General features: G+C 39.8%; 1 protein-coding gene across 16 annotated transcripts in view; it reads right to left on the reverse strand.

Annotated features, from left to right (window-relative positions):
* TTC32 (tetratricopeptide repeat domain 32) overlaps positions 1 to 20,552 on the reverse strand; it is a 124,203-nt gene that overhangs the window by 45,695 nt on the left and 57,956 nt on the right. For 8 of the 16 annotated variants that reach the window (XM_021389688.1, XM_021389686.1, XM_021389682.1 and 5 more), the window contains 5 exons: positions 12,610 to 12,747; positions 10,088 to 10,630; positions 9,040 to 9,120; positions 3,529 to 3,607; positions 2,893 to 2,974 (listed from right to left, as the gene is read on the reverse strand). The gene's annotated coding sequence lies outside the window, so the exon portion shown is untranslated. The remainder of the gene's footprint in view (positions 1 to 2,892; positions 2,975 to 3,528; positions 3,608 to 9,039; positions 9,121 to 10,087; positions 10,631 to 12,609; positions 12,748 to 20,552) is intronic. The other 8 variants (XM_021389690.1, XM_021389691.1, XM_021389685.1 and 5 more) reach the window with 2 other exon arrangements.

Below are 20,552 nucleotides of genomic sequence, written 5' to 3' on the forward strand. Positions count from 1 at the left end.
GATGGGTCATCTTGGTGTTCTGGCATTTAGCATTGCACGTGCTGCCTCGAAATATAATTTGCCATGTTAACAGACACATTTCCCATTATAAGACCAATAGCATGATAGAATTCTGCTAGAAATTCTAGTAACAAAATAGCTATCTGCAAAAAGAAATAGTGACAATGTTAAGAGATTGGGCAGAATTACCTGAAGTAAGCCTTTAATCAAGATGAAAAAGCCAGCAAACTAACAATCCCTTGAGAACAGATATTCACACCAGATAATTTTAAAATTCCTTCTTTTTATGACAAAGGGAAAGTGTCATCCACTTTCTTTGATATGCAGTATCTTTTTCATTTTCTCTTCATTTTTGCAATTTGTATTTTATTTATTATCTACGTATGTATATATACTGTAGGAATAAAAATATGTCCACGTGTTTACACATGTGCATGCGTACGTGTGTGTGCACAGGTTGCTTTGAAAGTAATGTCTCCTATTTATTTCCATGGAAACAGCAACAGACAGAAAGAGCACAGTAACACTATTTGATAGAGCAAATTCTCAGCTACAAAACACTATTTTCAGCACAGTCACCACCATTAGCTGTGCATTTTCACCAACGATGAACAAGAGCCCGCATGCCGTGCTCATAAAAATCTGCACCAGCAGAGATGACACACTGTCACTGTCAGCACTGCTGAAACGCACCACCCACCACCTCACTGTGCTCACAGCCACTGTTTGGACTCCATAAACATTCATGAATGTCAGTCAACGGGTGCCATTTTTTTCCACATGGAGAAATTCAGTGACACACCTTTTCTTCATACGCACTTCCATGTCAGACACCATTTTGTCAGACTGCCCCTCTGCTGCCATCTGACACACAGCAACAAAATGTAATGAGATATTGGTGGGAAGGTTCAACCTTTACAGCCATATCACCACCATCCGCCTCTGACATTGTTGGCCATCATAATAAAATAGGAGGCATCACTCTCAGATCAGTACTTGTATGTATAATTGTATGCATGAGAGACATAGGATACATTGCTATATGTACTACTTGAAGGGCCAGTTCAAGATTAGTGGAAAGTCAGACCTTTGATATACTGGTTAACACTGCTGAATTTAACCTAAAGACACTGTGATGGCTTAAAATATTTTCTTGATGCCTGTTATTGTAGAAGGCTTTCTCAATACATTATATCAGAAAGACAATTTCTTCTTCAACTGTCACCTAAGAAAATGACTCTAAAGCAATTTTCATAATCAGGAATAAATAACTAACTAATTGCATAAATATTATGCTCTTTTTGTCAGGTAATCAATTATTATAATATCATAAAATATACAGAGACTCTTTCACCTTTACTTGAATTCCAAGGTGATTAATCTCTGAAGGTAACTATTTTAATAACAGAATAATATTATAAATCATTTTAGCTAAAAAGATGTGGACTTAAAACTGCAGAGAAAAGAAATGAAGAAAATTTCTTTCACAAATTTTGCTCGAGCCAAGTTAAGCCCAGCTGCTCAAAAGATTTAACATGAAATCGACATTAGGTGCAGTTAAGACTCCACATTTATTTTCTACTTGATTTAACTTTAAAACCAGTTTATATTCACTGTTGTTCTTATGGTCTTTTGCAAGAACAGCACAAACCAAAAATTCATCTGGGTCTGTGACCAGTAGAGGATATCTGGGAAAGACCAGAATAACAGGGTAATGAATCTCAATGTCCTTCTTCATATTTCTTCCCTGCATCAAAGTAATCAGAGGCATAAGAACTTCCCAAGCCAGAGGTTATTTCTTCATTTTATTAGCCTTTGAATACCTTTTTTCCCATGAATTCATCTAATTGTTTTTTAAATTCACATAAACTTTCAGGATTATAAATTCCACAGTTGAACTAGTTGCTTAGTTTGAAATTTCCATGCCATCACCTTCTCAGGAGCCTCCTCATGTTTGCTTCATGATGAACAGTGAATAATTATTCCCTCTTCACTACGGTCATGACACTTTAACTCCTAGCATGACGTCCACCCTCCTCAATCATCTAGTACACTGAATTAGCAAAATGTGTGACAAGAAGACTTGAACACAGGCAAGTCTTAAAAATAACATTTGTTGACTGCTTAATTAGAAAATCATAGAATGGCTTGGGTTGGAAGAGACCTTAAAGATCATCAAGCGCCAACCCCCTTGCATGCGCTGGTGCCACCCACCAGCTCAGGCTGCCCAGGGCCCACTCATCCTGCCCTTGAACACCTCCAGGGATGGGCCATCCACAGCTTCTCTGGGCAACCTGTGCCTCACCATCCAACAGTCTTTTAAAAGTATTTGCACTTCTTGTGGAAGAAATACATGTTTTTCAGGGTTTCTGTTGGAAAAGCTATGCTGCTTTTCTGAGGATCCAACAGCTTCCAAGCAAACTGATAGTGAAGAATATTAACAGCACTACCATGTGCTTATAACTAGAAGTGTATGAGGCAGAACTAGGTTCATTCATGCAGCACATGTGTGTATGTGACAACTATCAAAATTACTCCTGTAGAAACAGAACAGGTTGTTCAGTATAGCAGGCGAAACCTCCTGTGTTCTAGGTGTCCTTTAGGCATAAACCCACCAGCAATTTAACAAACCATTCTCCTCCTCCGCAAAGTGAATCACATCGCATAGCTGGTATTTGGGCACTGCTAGTTATAATGTGTCTGTTTTTCCAGCTGAATCTGTCAAAGTCAGCGCGGTGGTAGCATTCAGAGAACAGAGCCAGAACAAAATGGTGAGAACAAAAGAACATGTCCTCCCTACCAACCAAAACCATACACAAACAAACAAACAAAAGCCTGTTATTCATTAGCCTGATGCATGATTCCCAGCTTAAAAAAAAGGGAAAAACTTACTTCAGTTTTCATTGCTGAACTCTGACGCGGGCTGTCATGTCCAATTACATCTCGTAGGTGTTTGACAGAGCCTCATTTCTTTCTGCAAAAAAAAAAAAGAAAGAAAGAAAACATGAACTCTACAGGCTGCTTTGAATGGGCTTTGTGGCATCTCCATTCTTCCTTTTTAACAGACATCTCCAACTTAAGCGTATCTAAGAGAAAAGTCCTCTTCTGCAAGGTTAAATCCTTGACTGACTGGAGCAGCTGCAGTACGGAAGTAGTTAAAATTCACTCTTATTCAGATCTATGGCAGAACATAACGTTGAATTAACCAGCTTTGAAAAAAAGGAAGCAGAAAGGTAAACCCTTATTCCCTGAACCACTCAGGAGTGGGGCCTCATGGGTGTCATGGAAAAGATGTGCTCTGGACTCCCGTCAGCAACTCACAGTTGCTTCCTTTGGGGTCTGCTTTGAGTTAGTTGGTGTGAGCAGAGAATGCAGATGTGCGAGTTGAGCTCTCCTGGTGAAGACATTTGCTGGAGGTCACTCATGACCCTCACAGCCCAACCTGCACCCCCGACATGGACTCTCATTCTGCAACTCCACATGCCAAAGGTGCTATTCCTTCAAAACTGCAATTTAAAATTCTCATACCTCTCTTCTCTGCTGCTTCAACAAACTCAACGGGTCTGCCACAAGCATACATGAGATCCATCACATAAGTTCTAACCCACTGGAAGAAGAGGAAAACAAGAGATACGTTTCAGTTGAATTAGGAGGGAATGTTGATGGGAAGGACAAGGTCTGGCAACCCAAACCAACACAGGGACTGCTGTCCAGGGCAAGGAGATGCAAAGTGAAAAGGGAGGGCTTAGAAGCTTTCTACTTTGGGGGGGGGGGGGGCACGGTTTGTTCGTTTCTTCGGTCTTCTAGAGACGGGGAGAGAGAGAGAGAGAGAGAGAGAGAGTGGGGGGGGGGGGAGAAGGAAAAAAAAAGAAGGAAAAAAAAAAGGAGAGAGAGAGAAGAGAGAGAGAAATCTAGACTTTAATGTTTCCATTTAATTTCAGTATGAACCTCAAAAGTGACCTAGACATGCATAGACATACCAAAGCCTGATAGAGATGCCACAGCCCAAAGCCAGGGTAACTGTCAGTTGCCAACACTCAGCTGTTGTCACATCAGAGGTATTTCTACCACTTTCCCATTTAATGTCCAGGTTCTCAATAACTGAATAGACCTAATAATCATGACAGCCACACCATAGCATGGATGTACCTTCAAGGTAGTCAGAGTAACACAGTGCTCAAGATTTACAAAAAGATGGACTAATATAACAATGGCCTACTGATTAGAGTACTTTAGTCTGCATAAATGTACCACTACTGGTAGTTAAAGGCAGCTGCAAAAGCACTGTTTTCTCAGGCCACAGCAGTGATGTCATTTTGGATTGTTTTTTTTTTTCTCAATTAGGATTATACAGAGTGTTAGAGTAACAAATGCGGAGGACCTAATGAAGGTGTAATACTAAAACGCTATCCATTTCATCTTAAAAGAGTTAACATTTACCTGGACAGCATCACCAAACATGAAGAGCTGTTCTTAAGAATGTACAAGGCCTAATTCAGCAGTGTGGCCCACCAATTTGATAATAGATCAACTCCATCAAAATAAATGAGGTTACAGGCAGAAGACAGTGCATACACAGAAAAGATCAGGAATTAATACATATTCTGTTAATACTTTTAAGTCATGTACATAAAAACATTCACCACACTTCAAGTAGCAATACTGACCTGAGATTTCAGTAGATCACAGAATCAAAGAATCACAGAATTGTAGGGGTTGGAAGGGACCTCCAGAGATCACCAAATCCAACCCCCCCTGCCAAAGCAGGCTCCCTGCAGTAGATCTTCTAGATTTAGTTTACCAAGCATGTAGATTTTTATACATTGATTTTCTGTTAATTTTTAATTCTCCATATCTTTCTTAATTTTCCATGCAAATTTTAATCATCTAATATACTATATCGATCTTTCTTTGAGTTTCTCAGATAAAGAAATTTCTCTGCTTTGCTCTATACATAGAAAAAAAATAGCTTCTGAAGAACTGACCCTTTAAAAATGTTATCATCACCTGCTTTGGTCTTATTTCACCTGCTGCTTGAATCACAGTAGAAGAAACAAGTGTCTCACTATTGCACGAGGCTCTCAGAGGTGATGGCTACACCCCTACCGATAAACTAGGCAGTTCCAGGCCCTGTTCTTCGGCCCTGGGAGTAAAATCATGCTGTCAGAACATAGCCACATTTATTTATTAAACTCTCCTGGCCTCTTAAGCAGAGAGGCCACATCCAAACTGCCTTTTCGATGGTCTTTGGCCCAATCTAACTCCTGAACAAGGCCCAGAAATAGTACGAGAGGCTTTCAGTAAGCCGAAGCCAAACCCCTGCCAAGGACTGCTCTAGCAATTTAAGGATAGAAACAATGTAATTCAGGGCCAAGGCAAGACCTTCGGCACTGCTAATTTATTAGTATAGACATAGCAAAGGGAGGTGGCTAATTGCCCAAAAAAGATAGGCAATTTGAGGCCATACACTGCAGCCAATACTAAAAAAAGGAGCCTTCTCAGCACAGCACAAGCTGCCTTTGGAGCACTGTACTGGGGACTCTGGAATTCCTCTGCCCTCAGTGTGCGGCGCCCCGAATCTCCCCTCAGGTGTGCTGCTATGTGCTCTCTTAAGGAGCACAAGCTGCACCACAACCTTGCTACTGTCCCATTTTATCTCTTAGCTGGACCTGTTGCAGCTCCCCCTTTCCTCCACCGTGCCCCCCACCCCATGTCATTACCTGCAGTACCCTTCCAACACCTCTCAGTCACAATTCAGGCTATCAGAGACCGAGTGCTACACAAACATTAACAAGGCTGAGCATATGCACAGTACGTAGGCATGTGTCCCACTGAAGCCAAGGAGAACTACAGGAAAACAACCAAAGAAAGAATTCACTCCAGCAAGATTTGGATCTGCGGCTTACTCTATTATGGCAACATCATGAGATTATGTTACTAACAGTGCCTGAAATATCTGCTGCTGAAAGATAGATTCATATTAACAGCATGTGCCGTTTGTTGGGAGCATTGTGATAAAAACAACTATCATATTGCTAGAAGTTTGATGCTTTATAAAGGCTATGTGTCATGCAGTGGTCTTATATCATCAGTGAGAGAGACTGAAATGACACTTCTTGGCTTCAGAGAGGACAGTCTAGTGCTTAAACTGGAAATCTTACAAAGACCCAGTATTTCACAATGTAATATCTACTTTTTTTGCCTTCAATCTGCTGTTTCTTCCTCTCTGCTGGTGCCACCTGTCCTTTATCGGCTCACAAGGCCACTCCTGAAGAGGTCAGGATGGGTGAACCCATCATTGCTGTCACATAAGGCTGGGCAGGGCAACATTTCAGACTTAATTTTCTTTAAAGTAATGTTCAGGTGAGAAACTGAATATTTACCTAAATAGTTTCAGACAAATCTAATTGTGGCTACTGCAATATTTCCCCTCACGAATGCAAAATTCAGTCTCTTTTCTACTTATCATATCATATTCACATTTATTTTGGTATTAATAAATAATAACTGGCCTCATCAATAAATGATCTTGCTTGCTCCCAGGATAATTAAGTAGTGTTGATTTCTTTCATACCATTTTAGTACTATTCTCCCCATAAGAACACAGAAGATCTAAAGCTTAACTTGCTGCAACAACTTCTTTTGTGGGATTTGGGTCAAGAACCAACAATCCTTACACCATTCTGGTAAGGGAGACAAGCTACTGAGATAAGTGCTTTCAAATTACAAGTGTCCTCCCAAGGACTGAGAAGAAATGCAGCAATTACATTCAGACCAATCAGAAAACTACTATGATGGATAAGGATAAGCCAGGATAAGCCAGAATTGCCTAATCCCGTCCGTTTTTGATTCTATTTGTCAGGTCAGATATTTCTTCATTCTCCTGTTTGGACACATCTCATAACCTCAGTTCTGATTGTTGTTCTTTGCCACGCCACAGCTCTGTGCCATACATGATTTCACGGCTCTTTTCCAGTAATTAACATAATACCAAAGGGCAAGGAGGGGTTGTGGCTGAAAATTAATGCTATAGCAAAGGCCCATTAATCACAGCTTTCTACAAGACAAATTAACTACAGAAGGTTGTGCTGATAACATGACAAAAATTAACTACAGAAAGCTGCTAAAAATATGTAAATACAGACTAAGCCTTTGGAACTTTTGCCTTATGAAGATTTAAAAAGAACAAAACAATGATTTTGGTTATAGAAAACAACTTTTTTTTTTCCTGTGCAGTATTAGAAACAGAAGATCAGCACAAAGAAAACTGAATATAATTTCTTCATGGATCTTATTTTCTGTTCATTGATTTCTAACCAGGATCTAATCTGTGAAGGACAATAAAAAAGTTTCTGATGTAATCCTGTTGCCTACAGATGAAGTGCAGTTAATAATGAACCATTACGGACTGCTAGACATATGTGCCTGAAGAGCAAAAAAGAAAAAAAAACTTTCCAAATATAATTAACCGTAACACTTTTCATTTGAAAAAAATTACAACATCCTTGAAATCTAACAACAGCTTACACCTTCTGAATAATGGAAAAAATCACACTGGGGGGGGCTGTATGCTCAAAAAACAAACAAAAAAACCCACTATTTTTGACCATGATCTAGAAGTCCATGGAGAGACTTGAACTTTGCATCATTTCAAGTTTTCTCATGGAGGTGGAAAAATGCAAACACCATGTATAAAATTTGTTTATAGAGGAGGCATAAAGACAGTGCGCTTATCACTGAGAAGAAACCATGTGAGCCACAAAGGATCTTGCGTTTGAAATTTCATGTTTAGAGGAATTTATATAGTAAGTAATTAAACCGTATTATTTCATCAAGTGGAGGATATGAACTGATTCTCCCAGGAGGCCAATTAACAGTTCCACAGACTTTACGTAGGAATCATCTGCCAGATCTTAAATGTCTAAGATCGAGAAGTCTAAGCTTGAACTCATCCCTAGGTTCCCTTTAGGGTCAAAGAAAGAAGCAGCCACCTCCAAGAAGCAATTTATCCTGTTCTACAATAGACACTTAGAGCAGACAGAGATATATGCCGGAGGTGCCTACTTCTCTGGTTGGGAGCTGAAATATTCATGTACTTCAATTTTACACGTTCAGCTTCAAGTCTGTGCAGCTGGGCTAAATGTACACACTCTAAGTGCGTGAACATTGATGCATAGATGAGAATCTATCAGCCAAAAGACAACCGAACAGTATAAAAAGTGAACAAGAAACTCTGATTTAGCTCAAAACCTAAAAAAACCTCCTTGGATATTCACTAACTTTATTATAGATTACTGTGGAGAAAACTAGGTTAAAAATGTGGAAGGGAAAAGAGAAAAAAATAAGGAAAAGGCAAGGTTGTCTATGGAATATTTTTACTTTTGGAGTGAAATTCAGTAAAAGTCAATTATCCACTGAAATTAATTATACAAGGAAACAAACTACAGGCATTTATTCAAAACCTGAAGGAGTGTTCCTTCAGCTCCTCACATACTAATTTGAAGCTAATATCTGAAGTGGACCAAAACATTTTTTAATTTCTTTAAATTTAAACAGAAGTTTGGACAGGAAAGTTTCTGAAATCCAAAGCAGATACGCTCTGTGTGTGAGAGGGGCAGAGACGGTTCATCCGCCTTATCAAAAATTACGCGAGAGATTCAAATCAGGCTTTGACATGTGAGGTGAAAACAGATGTTTCAGCTCACAAAAAGCTTTTCACAAAAATGCTTGAGGTTTTGTTTTTCTTCCAATGCAAAAGGAAAATAAATAGTCATATTTTGAGATTTTGCAGGGGTAAACAGAAACCACCAGAAAAAGCTTTTTTTAGCCCACATCATTTTGGTTATATCACAAGCAAGAGCCTCACAACCTCTGAGATAGTGTTTGTCGCCAAACCAGTGCTTCATTTAATGGCATTTCCCAATACTTTCCTTGGCTGTACTCTACCAAGACACTTCTTGCTCAGGGTTATCAAACAGAAACAGTGAAATGAGGAAGAGGATGTTGGAAGCAGGCTTTGCCAGGCTGCTCTTTGCTCACCCACTGCAGAGGTAGAACAGCTCTTCTGCCCTCAGAAACTTTCGTCTGGATTTACGCTGGAGTAAATTAGTGGAGAATTCACTGCAGAAATATAAAGCTGTTTACAATTTTAATAGGAAAGAAGGTTGAAAATACGAAGCAAGCAGAGAAGCATCTTTTTCACATTACCAGTATTTTTAAAACTTTATCAGACTGAAATTTAGCTTTTAAATGTAGGTCAGAATCAAAACCAGGTTTCAAGTTCACCAAGTGACCCGTGTTTTGTTCTTTCTGTTACAAAGAGGAGTAAGTTTATTAAATCAAAGTTTATGGAATGGGAATCTATAAAGACAAATTTACATATTGTGGTCATTGTTCAGTGCTGATTTGTTTTGTAATGAATTAGAACGACCACAAGGCAAAACAGTGTCTGAAAAGAAACACTAGAGAAAAAAAATAACTTATTAGTACACCCAAATGCACGGAAATTTGTCTAACTGAGAGAAAGCTTATTAGTCCCTGGAGAAGGGAATACAAGTGCTATATCCCTGTAAAATTTGGAGGTGACTGAATAACCTCATGCTGGACCAAATACAGGCCCATTAAAATCGCTGGGAACCTCTCCATTGACTACAATAGGCTTTGGATCAGGTCTCTTTTCCTTTTTTAGGCAAGGCAACACAAGATGGGGTGAAATACTATCCCCACTGAAGTCAATGGGAGTTTTGCCACTGACTTCATTTGGACCAGGATTTCACTCCTCCTCCATTATCAGAACATAAAGTGTACTTTCCGGATCTAATATGCTAGTTGTGAAGGAATATAGGAACAAAAAACTGCCACTCTATCCAGAACACAGCATACAGCATGACATGACAATATTATTGTGTTTCCAAGTGGCGTGAGATACTCAAAAGAAAAATGGCAGTGAAATACAAACCAACAGAAATGTGTATTGCAGACTAAATTACAAAAGTTACCTGTAAATATACATCATATTGCAAACTGTGAGAACATTTGTAGCAAATAAAAAAAAAAAGATGTTATTGTTCTAAAAAGATTGACCTACCTATGCAATCCTGTTGGCATTTCTGTGGTTGATAATGTTGCTAAAGATAAAGATCTCAGAAACAAAATGTTTGTGTCTGAGTTTCCATGCTTGATCTTCACTCTCAGTGCCCAAATAAAAAAATTCCTCCAACCAAACACTGTCTATGTAAGTTGTTCTTATGATATTATGTGCATACATGAAAAAAAAAAAAAAAAGAGTGGATGCCCATCATAGTTTGCTGGTTGTGAGCGCTTTTGGGAGCTAAGAGTACAGCTGTACTTCTTCCAGAACAGCTCTTGCAGTGGCTCATCCTGGGGTGATGTAGTCACTACTCTGGGAAAAAGGATGCAGGGAGGGAGGGCACATCTTTCAGAGCTCACACTCTGATCAGCATCACTTGCTTGTGAAACCACAGCTCCAGGTTGGACCCAAACATCATTATGAAGAAATGGAATGGTGCAACAATGCAGGCCCTGGAGGATGAGGACACCTACTCCTTCCATCTCCGAAATGAGTTAGAATGTGACCTCCTTGTTCATTAGGAGCCAACCTGAAAACACACTGGAAAGCAAAACCAGCACGAAGTAAAATGAAACATCTGAAACTTCTCGCATTCAAGCAGCAGGCACACGAAAAAGGAAACAATAAGGACTGCTGTCATTTTCGGCATAGATTGCAGATCAGAGCCTGTAGACTGGGCCCCAGATGAGAACGGCAGGATGCAGCTGACAATGTACTGACTCATGTATCCACTGACAAGTAGCAGTATTAAAACAGGGCGTAAAGATGCCACAACTCTGCGTGAGCAATTCGTCAGCCAAGGCAGACACAAGCAAGAGTATTAACAGAGCTGTAGGTTCCCAACTGGCGAGGCACGAGCATAGAGCAGATGCAGGGCTGCGCTGAGAGCAGAGATATCTCTATACCAGTAAAATAAATGAGGGCTTCAGCTCTCTCCACCAAACTGTGTGTAGGAGAGCAGTTAGGCACATGCCAGAGTCTTGTTGGCAATTTAACGAAGGGAGTAATCTTGAACCAAATGGTCTTAGCCCCTGAAAGCTCTTCTGAACTCTCCCAGACTTAAAACCAAACTGCTGGAAAGCCCCATTAACCTTTCCCAGCCTCCAAATGCCCTCAATTCTTCTCCAGCTTCATCTCTCCCAGACACTAGACCTACTCCAAATAGCTACTACCCCCCAGCAACCATCCCACTGCTGCTGTCATCACACTGATTGAGGCTAAGGGCTAAAGAAACATAAATGAGGACAGCAGTGGATTTAAAGCACAAATCTGAAGTGAGAGTCAGCTACAGCAGTTCTGTGAGCAAGCAAGCAAAAGCAGAAGGAGAGTGGAGGGGAGAGGCCAAAACAAAATGTCATGCAAGAGGACAAGGATGTGGAGTGAGAGACATGCAAGAAGGTGTGCGGGAAATGGAGTCACTTCGGGGTGATTTCAGGAATTGAGAGGAGGCTCGGAGAGGCTTGAGGATGTGGTGGTGATTTCATCCTGGATGGGCACAGTTTTGCAAACTGCACTGGGCATTTAAGCCACCAGACTTAAGCCCTGTAGCACCTCAGTCAAGAAGGACACTGTTGTAGAAAGTCCTGGTTAGAATGGGGACAAAGAGAGAAGGCCCGGGGGACTGCTGAGAAAACTACCAGGGACCAGTCCCTTCCTTCCTGGCTAGCGAAGTCAGTGCAGGGCCCTTCACTAGCCATGCCCCGGGCAGCTCTGGCCTGAGAGTGGGATGAGCGTGTGGTACATCTCTTAGGTGCTCTGAAGCTGGGTGAGATGTGACCACAAGTGTCTCCCAGCACCCCCAAGCCCCAGGGTGTCTGACGGACACAAGCTGACATTCAAATTCATCCCAGGATGAGCCCCCACACACAACGATTTGCCAGCATTACTGGTTGCGGGTTGACAAAAGCACAGACCAGTCCGAACACTTTTTTCCCCAACACTATTTTTTCCTGGATATGATTTTGGCAGTTAGCTCCCTGGTAATCAGATCTCTTAGTCACTGTCTGTCACTACCAAGCCAGTGTTCTTTCACACTGTAATTGCATCCCATATGTAAAGTTACTTCTAAAAGCTGCCTTTGATAATTGCTCTTTCTTCTTTGTATCAGGCAGTCATCACAGACGCAGGCAGAAGTGAAACAATAGGCAGTTACGGTTTCCTTCTGACGCACTTGCATGGATGTGATCCAGTTGGCTATTCACGCTACTTTAAAGACAGTGTATATTTACCCACTCAGCTCCGCTCCAAGGTAAGCACCTACGCTCAGTGCTAGAGTGGTGACAGGCTTTATTTACTTTTGCTGTAATGAAGTGAATTCCGCCACAAAAACGGCCTTTGTTAACTGCAAGGGTATAGAGAGCAGAAAGACTGACACCTCCAAGGTAGACGGGATCACAGAATCTGCTACAGGGATTGTGCTCAGTGACAGTTACAGCAGGAAAAAAAAAGTAGGAGAAAAAAAATCACTTAAATTCCTTGCTGTAAATAGGAAAGCTTTGGGTAAAACAAAGTAACATTACCTTCCACACAGTTTGGTGAGAACCCTATGAATTGAGTTCTGCTCTGGAACTTGCATTTTAAAACAGATCACAAGTTGGAAAGCTTCTGGACAGCGCTTCTTCTAAGGAGAGGTATGAAGTGTGCAGTCAGTTTAGACCCTCAAAAGAACAGAAAGCAGTTTTCAAAGCTTCTGAAGTAGAGAGGCGTGGTATGAGCAACCCCCTAGCTGTATCAGAGAAAGGCCATACAAGATCAATGGGCAGAAAGTGGAAAGTAGAAAAATGTAAACTGAAAATAGGACACAAATTCCTAACAGTGAGACAGTAATTAATCACTGAAACATATTACCCAGCGAAGTGGTAAATTCATCATTGCTTGGAGCCTTTAAATGCAGATTGGATGTTTATGTGACATGCTGTAGTAGTTCAATGGCAAGTTAGCAGCCACAATAACATCACTTGTACAAGCGTAAAATAATTCCAGTTCCTTGCAGTGCAAAACTACTGTCTGCCCCATGGGAAGTCAGACAAGCTGGGGCAGTTACCCCCTTCCAGCCCCCAAATCTCTGAACCCAAATATCATTAACCTGTGAACACTTAAATTGTTTTGTTTATCAATTCAATTCTAGCCTGAGTGCGTTACACATTATGCACCTTTAATATGGTACAGTTATGCTGAGAGTAAAGTTTGCAGGTAAGGGGAAACTAGAAAAGAGGCAGGCAACAAAGCTAAATTGCAACAAGTCAAGCTCTGGAATCTCATACCTTCTAAGCACCAGCTATTCAGTCTTAGCACTTCAATAATTAATTGTAGGAAGTTTTTGTTTTTGTTATTTTTAAAGCCTATGAATCATTTGTTGAGGGATTCATAAATCTCACTGCTTCAGCTGGTAGAATATAAAGGTTTCTGTACTTTGTTAATCAGAGAGACCCAACGGAGAGACATCTTAAATATAGCTTTCCCCTGTTGACCAAGTACATTGCCTTAAATGGGAATTTGTCTGTGGAGTTGGGATCTATATTGACCATATCAGAAGAAAGACTTCAAAACTGTAAGTGTTGGTGGATAATAAGAAAAAGAAGATAACTCAGATCCATGATAACTCATGGCTGAATTCTGATGTGTTAGAAGTGCAAAATCCCAGACACTGACGGGTCAACAAAACTAGCAAGGTCCAAAGGAAGTTTCTAATGAGAAAGGGCAGAGGGCTTTGAAACATCATAAATGTCAAAGGGAAAAAAGGAATGACAAAGCACCTGACTGTTAATGGGAAGCAAATCCATGAGGTAATTGCATGTGGTAACTTATTATGATGGATAAAGATGAACTGAATTCTGAACAGTAAAACAGTACTTGATTAGGAACTGTAGGTCATGACCGGTTTCTATTTCATGTATGCAAACTTGGTACAGTTCAAATAACAAAAACACTTGCATGCTTCCAAACAGACATATTCTGACATCAGAAAAATTATAAGAGAAGTTTGCTAATAGGAAAAATGTAGACAAAAAATATGAGAGACATAACATAGTTCTTCAAGAACCTGTTAGATGACCAGACAGCATCATGGAATCAATTAAAAAAAAAAAATACATTGCCTGAAGGCTTGCCTTGGCCTGGTGATATATCAAATGCAAGAATTTCAGAAGTGCTATTCAAGAAATAGGAAAAGATACAAAGATATTAAAGCATACAGATTTGTAGTTGCAAAGTATAGAGAGTGCATAAAAAAGATAAAATATCCTATGGGAAAAAGTTATTATTGGCAAAAGTGGTTGTCCAGAAGTTTAAATACAGTGAGATAAAGGAAAATGAAGGCAGATTTCTCAGTGACAGACAGAATTCTCAATAGCAGTAATGAAAACAAAGAAAAAAATAAACATTTGTTTTCCTTTGACAACAATGTGTTTTCATTGACAAAGTATGATTAGACTATTTTTACTTTATCTGTCCAATACAAGGAATGAGATAATATCTTTTAAGGATGCACATTTTAAAGCCTTCAGCCCGGATAACTTGAGCTCAAGCATCCTAAAGGACTTGCCTAAAAGAATTCACTAGTCAGTTTTTGCTTATTTTTACTAAACCCCAGAATATCAAAGAAGTCTGAAAATAGTAGATAAATGATCATCTTGTGCAAACATTTGAGAGGGGCAAACTGTACCTACCGGTGTTACAATACTGATTATCTTGACATCAACCTCAAACAAAAGAATTAAAAGGCTTGTGTGGAATTTAACTGATAACAGAATAAAGGAGAATACTGTAATGAATACCAGACAACATGAAATGCTTTATGGAAAATACTGTTCCTTAAACAATCTTGAGTTCATTCTCTGAGGTTTTTTGGATAAATGTAACTGTGTAAATGTAATAAAATTTTATAGGGTGTTTGAGTTGGTACCACACAACATTCTGATACAAAAATCGGCAGTATATAGTGCTAAGAAACTGCATAACAAAAAAAAAATGACAATTAGCTAGCTTATATATCTCAAAGCATTTGTAAGTAGTGTCACTAAATAGGGTTGTTTCTAGGAGGGTCATGAAATAACAGCTGTAAATCTAAGGCTTACATTCTATCATCCTCGAGTATTTAGAAGGAAATATAAAATTACTACTGATAATTTTCATATAAGATGTAAAGGCAGTTGGAATGGCAGAAGGAAGTTGGGAGAGGACAACCAGATTGATCTGAATTGACAGGTAATCTGAATCTACTCAAACAAAGGCTCTCCATAAATTCATAAATTTATATAGCTAAGAAAAAAATGAGCTGTTTGTATAAAACAGGAGCGGTCTTCAGAACAGCAGCAATTCTGAGATAGATTTTAAAGCCAGAGTAGGCCAGGCTGAAGTCCCAGCATCATGCTGTGGCAAAAAAAAAAGTGCTGCTGCAGTCCTGAGAATGCTGTTTAGGGGATGTTTTGTAGAAATGTTAAGCAACTTCTGCAGCTTTGGTGGGACCAAAGCCACTACACTGAATAAAATTCAGAATTTAAAAAAATACTGCATTTCCCTTTTCCCCACTCCTTTCATGTGCTAATAAACATGGGTACAGACAGAAAGAACCAGCTATATCTGCCATCAAAATTCTATTATCATTCGACTTTTACTATACCACGACATTAAGATAAGAAAATACCAATTTCAAAGGTGATCTTCAATCTACTGTACAATAAATAAGAATTACTGGCAATAACCAAACCAACAAATTTTCAGTTGAATATTTAAATCATTTTAATTCTTATCTACATTGAACAACAAAAGAAACAACAAAAGAAAAAGAAAATGTCTGGAAGCAAAGTTTAGGTGTTCTTCTTGCATCTGCGATTCAGCCAATCATGAGTCTTGGTCTCAAAATGGAGTTAAATGAATTGTACATGAGGAGGCCAAACCAGATGATCTCATTGTCTCTACTGACATTAAACACTATGGAAAAGGACTTTGCAATTGGAATGAGATTTTCTCACATGGGTAATCCCAAACTGAGGCATTAAAAACACATCACTGGAGATGTTCTAATAAACACATGCAAAGCTGCTGAATTTAAACTTTTGTAACTTCAAAATTACTGATCCAAATTTCTTAGATTTTTGTCAGTTTATATTATATTCCCTTTGAGGCAAGATTATTTCTCGCCTATCTATAAAATACCTCATGCTAAAGCTACTCAGAATTTTCCTTTCTCGCCATGGAGAATTTTGACTTTTCATCAAAAAGTGAAAAACAAACAAAAAAAAAACAGTTTTCAGCCAAAATGCTATTTTTCAGGGGAATCTTGCTATTTTTCCAAGAATAAGCATTTTTCACCAAAATGAATTATTTTGTCTGAAGCAAAACTTTCATCCAAAAATGATTGTGACATAATTTTTGCAACCCACCATATCTACAGTAGTGGTGGTGCTATAAATAAACTGACCAAAAACACATTTATTTTAATAAGTTACATGCCAGATAAAATAAATGCTCACTTTATTTTACCCTGAAGTTTGTTAAATTTGAGCTGTGTGGGATGGTTTAAATAAAAAAAGGTTATCTCTGGTTTTGCTCTGTAACTGTGAAACTGGATCACCTTTTAATTCCTGGCTACAACAGTGACTGATATTTGGAATTTAGCTTTATCTAAAAAAACAACAAAAAAAAAGTGAATGTGATTTTTTCCTACTTATGTAGAAGCTGAATATTCTAAATGTGCAGATCTCAGCTGAGAAATCTTACCACTGTTGAAGGAGTGGTGGGTTTCATGAGGAGCAGAAAGATTTGATGTTGTATCACACACCATATACTTGACTACATAACTTACCCTTCCAAACAGTGACATCAAATGCATTCACTGGGTCAGATTATTACAAAATGTACTGCAGGCTGAAAGTACCTAGAATCACCTACGTGATGGTTAAGAACTGGACTCAATTTCCATCTTAGATTTCTACTTATCTTTCTTTGGCTAATTTGTGTCAGAATTCACATAATTTACTTTCTGGTCAGTCTTCCATTTCAATCAATGCAGAATGAATAACAATTTTATTCTACAGATAATTTGGAAATGACCTACTGTATTTCCAGACCAAAATATTTACAATCTTAATTTTTCTCTACTAAACCCAGTACAGGTTGCCTCATGGCCTTTTTGTCTACATAAGAAAAGTCTTTGTAGCTGGACAGTGGTAGAAGGTTTCTAGGACACCAGTTCCCTATTTTTATGTCACCTGTTTTAGCTCTGCAAGTAAAAATCCAAATCAATAAACAAAGTAGATTACATCTACCACAACACAACTGTTGAAGTAATTCAAACAGTACCTGTTTGAAGTAATTCCTACAGACCAGCTTGGATCTCACTTCGGGAACAGAACAAAAATCAGTGTTGGTCTAAGATGGTAGACAAATCATTGCAGGCTCCATGGAAAACCCATATGCAAAAAAGAATGAGAACCACATGTAGACATCTCTGAGAGGACGTGCAAGAAGATAAACTGCTGTTACCTCTCATTAGATAAGACTACTGCAGTTGGCCAGTTGAAAAAAGAAAAAATTAGGCTTTGCCATTCCTTAAAGTAAGTAACAGTGCCGGTGAAAACACAGGTTTCTTCTAGGGTTAATCATAACAAGTACAGTTTGTCCTTCAATTATGTGTGATTTCTGGCAACTTGAATTAAATCTTTAATTGGCCAGAAGGAAATAGGCCTGGGCACAGCACTTTCAGGGCAGGGCCTAGTGTGAGGAGGTGGACAGCCGAACCAATGCAGGTAACTTCATCCTGCAGAGAAAGGTCATGGCTCCCGTTGTGGATGAAGGCAGGCAAGATCCTAGAAATTCTGAGTCTGCTATGAGGAGGTGGCTCAGTGCTCTGCCCTTTTCTGTCTTGCCCTTCTTCTCTGTTCACAGTTTCCAAATTTCTCATTTTTTTCCTTAAGCATCCATAGGAGGTGTTTCATCAGCCTGCATAAATGATTGAAGCTCCAAACCAGGCTCTTGTTGGCAACATTGCCTTTAAGCATTACCCATCCACAGCTGCAGCTATACATGCACCAGTTCCTGAAGGCGGAGGCCACATCTCACCCTCAGAATGAAAAATCTCAGAAAAGAAAAACAGTTTTGGAGACGAAGCAGAGAAATAGTGTCCAAAAGAGGAGAAAGTATAAGGGGTGAAATCTTGGCCCTTTCACAGTGGGAGACTTGCTACTAGTTTTAGCTCTTTTCTAGGCTGGAGGGAGCAATGCTTGCTGAGCTTTTGTCCTTTTGAGAAAGCAGCTGGCCAAGAAGAGTACTGAAGGCCTTGTGAAATCTGGCTGCACTACTAATCATGACTGTTTTTCAAGAAGATAATTTATTTTTCATGAAAGATGGGATCCAAAGGGCATGGACATCAATATCAATGGACTCCAAACAGTGTGGATAACAGTGACAAACAGCACTGGAGTGCAAACAGTGTGTGGCAGTGAGTAATGGAAGTGTTTATGATGCAGAATGGCAAAGCAAGAGGTTGTGCTCACAGCAGTGCACCTGTGTAGTCTTGCTCCTTTCCAGTCTCCTTGGCCAGCACTGTTCAGTTATAGGCCCACAAACTCCCCTGAAGTTCAAGTTGTAAATTCAGAGGAAGCAATCACAGTCACCATACTTGAGAGTTCAATAGCAAGGGTATAAATTGCAGCCTTACCACTGATGTCAGTGCAAAGTCTTGGACAGGTGTTTCCAAACAAACCCACATCTGTCCTTCACAGAAGATATTCACTGATGGGCCAGCCCTGCCAGTCTCGCTGAAATAACACTTTTCTTGGCTTCTTTCAGGGAATTGTTTGTCTCAAGAAACCAAGACAAAGTCCTTACAGTTTTCTCTGCAGTTACTCAGTCTACTGCCAGTTAGAGCTCAGTACAAATCGCAGACCTCAAAATTCTGGATGAATCCAAAGATACAAACTCAAACTAAGATAAAAAAAAATTTGTTCTGGCAACCGTCCAGTCACCAATGGAACTGGAGGAAACCCTATCATATGAATCATTTAAAAATAAGACCAGTCTGGACACAGAACTGGAAAATGTACCGTGGGGAACAGACTTGTATTGGCGAGGGAATGAACAGAATGATCTAATCCTGTAGGTCCCTTCCATCTCTAGTTTCTGAGGGCCCAGTCCTCAAGGGACCTTGCAGGTTGGGTCCATGCCATGTCAGATTGCTTCAAGAGCATTAATACAAGAGCTATGATAAAGCTAGAACCGCATTATCATAGATTTGTCATTTCACTTGACTCCATAAGCACCTTCGCAAAGGTATCCCAAGTAGTAAGACCCAGGCTAAAAGTCAGAGAGCAATTTTGAAAATACTTGATGAAGGATATTTGAAAAAGTATCTCTTTTTTTACCAGACAGAGGCTCAAAACTCAAAATCCATCTCTGATCCTGTGCCTGCTTGGAGCTGGGATTTTGGTTCAATGTATCATTAAAGACAAGGCCCAGCTGTGAAGCTTGGAGCCGGAGTCAGACTACTACAGTATCTGTTTACATCCAGAAATTTGGTTTGGGACATTATCTCGTCAGAATATACTGGCAACCTGCCTCATCCCATTCAAAACAAATGCCCTGAATATTGCTAAGTCCAAACAGAAATCAAAAAACTTTTTGGAGAAGATAATGTAGTAGAAAGATTCTGAGCCTTCTTCCCAGTCACCACTTCAATAAATTGGAGTGTCAAGGGATTGCTGTGATCAGCATCAAAACCGCAGATCCACCCTTCTCTTCTCTGCTCGTTCTCAACTCCCTGCATATAAATTTGACTGGAGAGGTGAGAACAGGCTCTTATCTATAAAGGCCATGAAACGAGTTAGGAGACGTGCGTTTTGTGTCTGGCTCTATTCATCACTCACTTTCTCTCCTAGTTCCTTAACTTCTTTTTGTAGTGGCTGTGAAGGAAGCAATAGCATCTACTTTTTCCAAACCGCTTTTGAATTCTCTGCTAACTGGTGTTTGAGCAGCGTTGAGTACTAGCACTTTTAGCAAGGTGGAAGGAGAGGAACTGTTGAGGGTGGTGCGAGTGGGTAATGGGATAAAACTAGCAAAGGGATATTTTAGGCTAGAAATCAGGAAAAAATTAACAATGAAGCCCATTAGACTGTGGAATAGGCTCCCAGAGGGAGCTGCTGGCAGCCCTACCACTTGAGTCATTTTAAATAAGACTGGACAAAGCACTAGCAAATACATTGTAGGGAACAGCCCTGGGCTGACCTTCAGGGAATGGAGGGGAGGGAGGGGGAAAAATGGACTGTGTGACCTAACAGGTCTTTTCCATCCCTTACTTCTATGAATCTGTTACTGGCTAGTGAAAAATGTGATGTAAGGGCAGCCTGCAGTGATTGGCAGAGTAAATGAAGGTCAGGACTAATTTTTTGGATGCCTTGAGCACAGTGCGTGTCCCAAGCACTGACCACACTCACTCGGCATGTTTAGCCACCTGGCAGCTCTGCTG

The sequence above is a fragment of the Numida meleagris genome, chromosome 3 (genome assembly GCF_002078875.1).
Source record: "Numida meleagris isolate 19003 breed g44 Domestic line chromosome 3, NumMel1.0, whole genome shotgun sequence".
NCBI lineage: Eukaryota > Metazoa > Chordata > Aves > Galliformes > Numididae > Numida > Numida meleagris.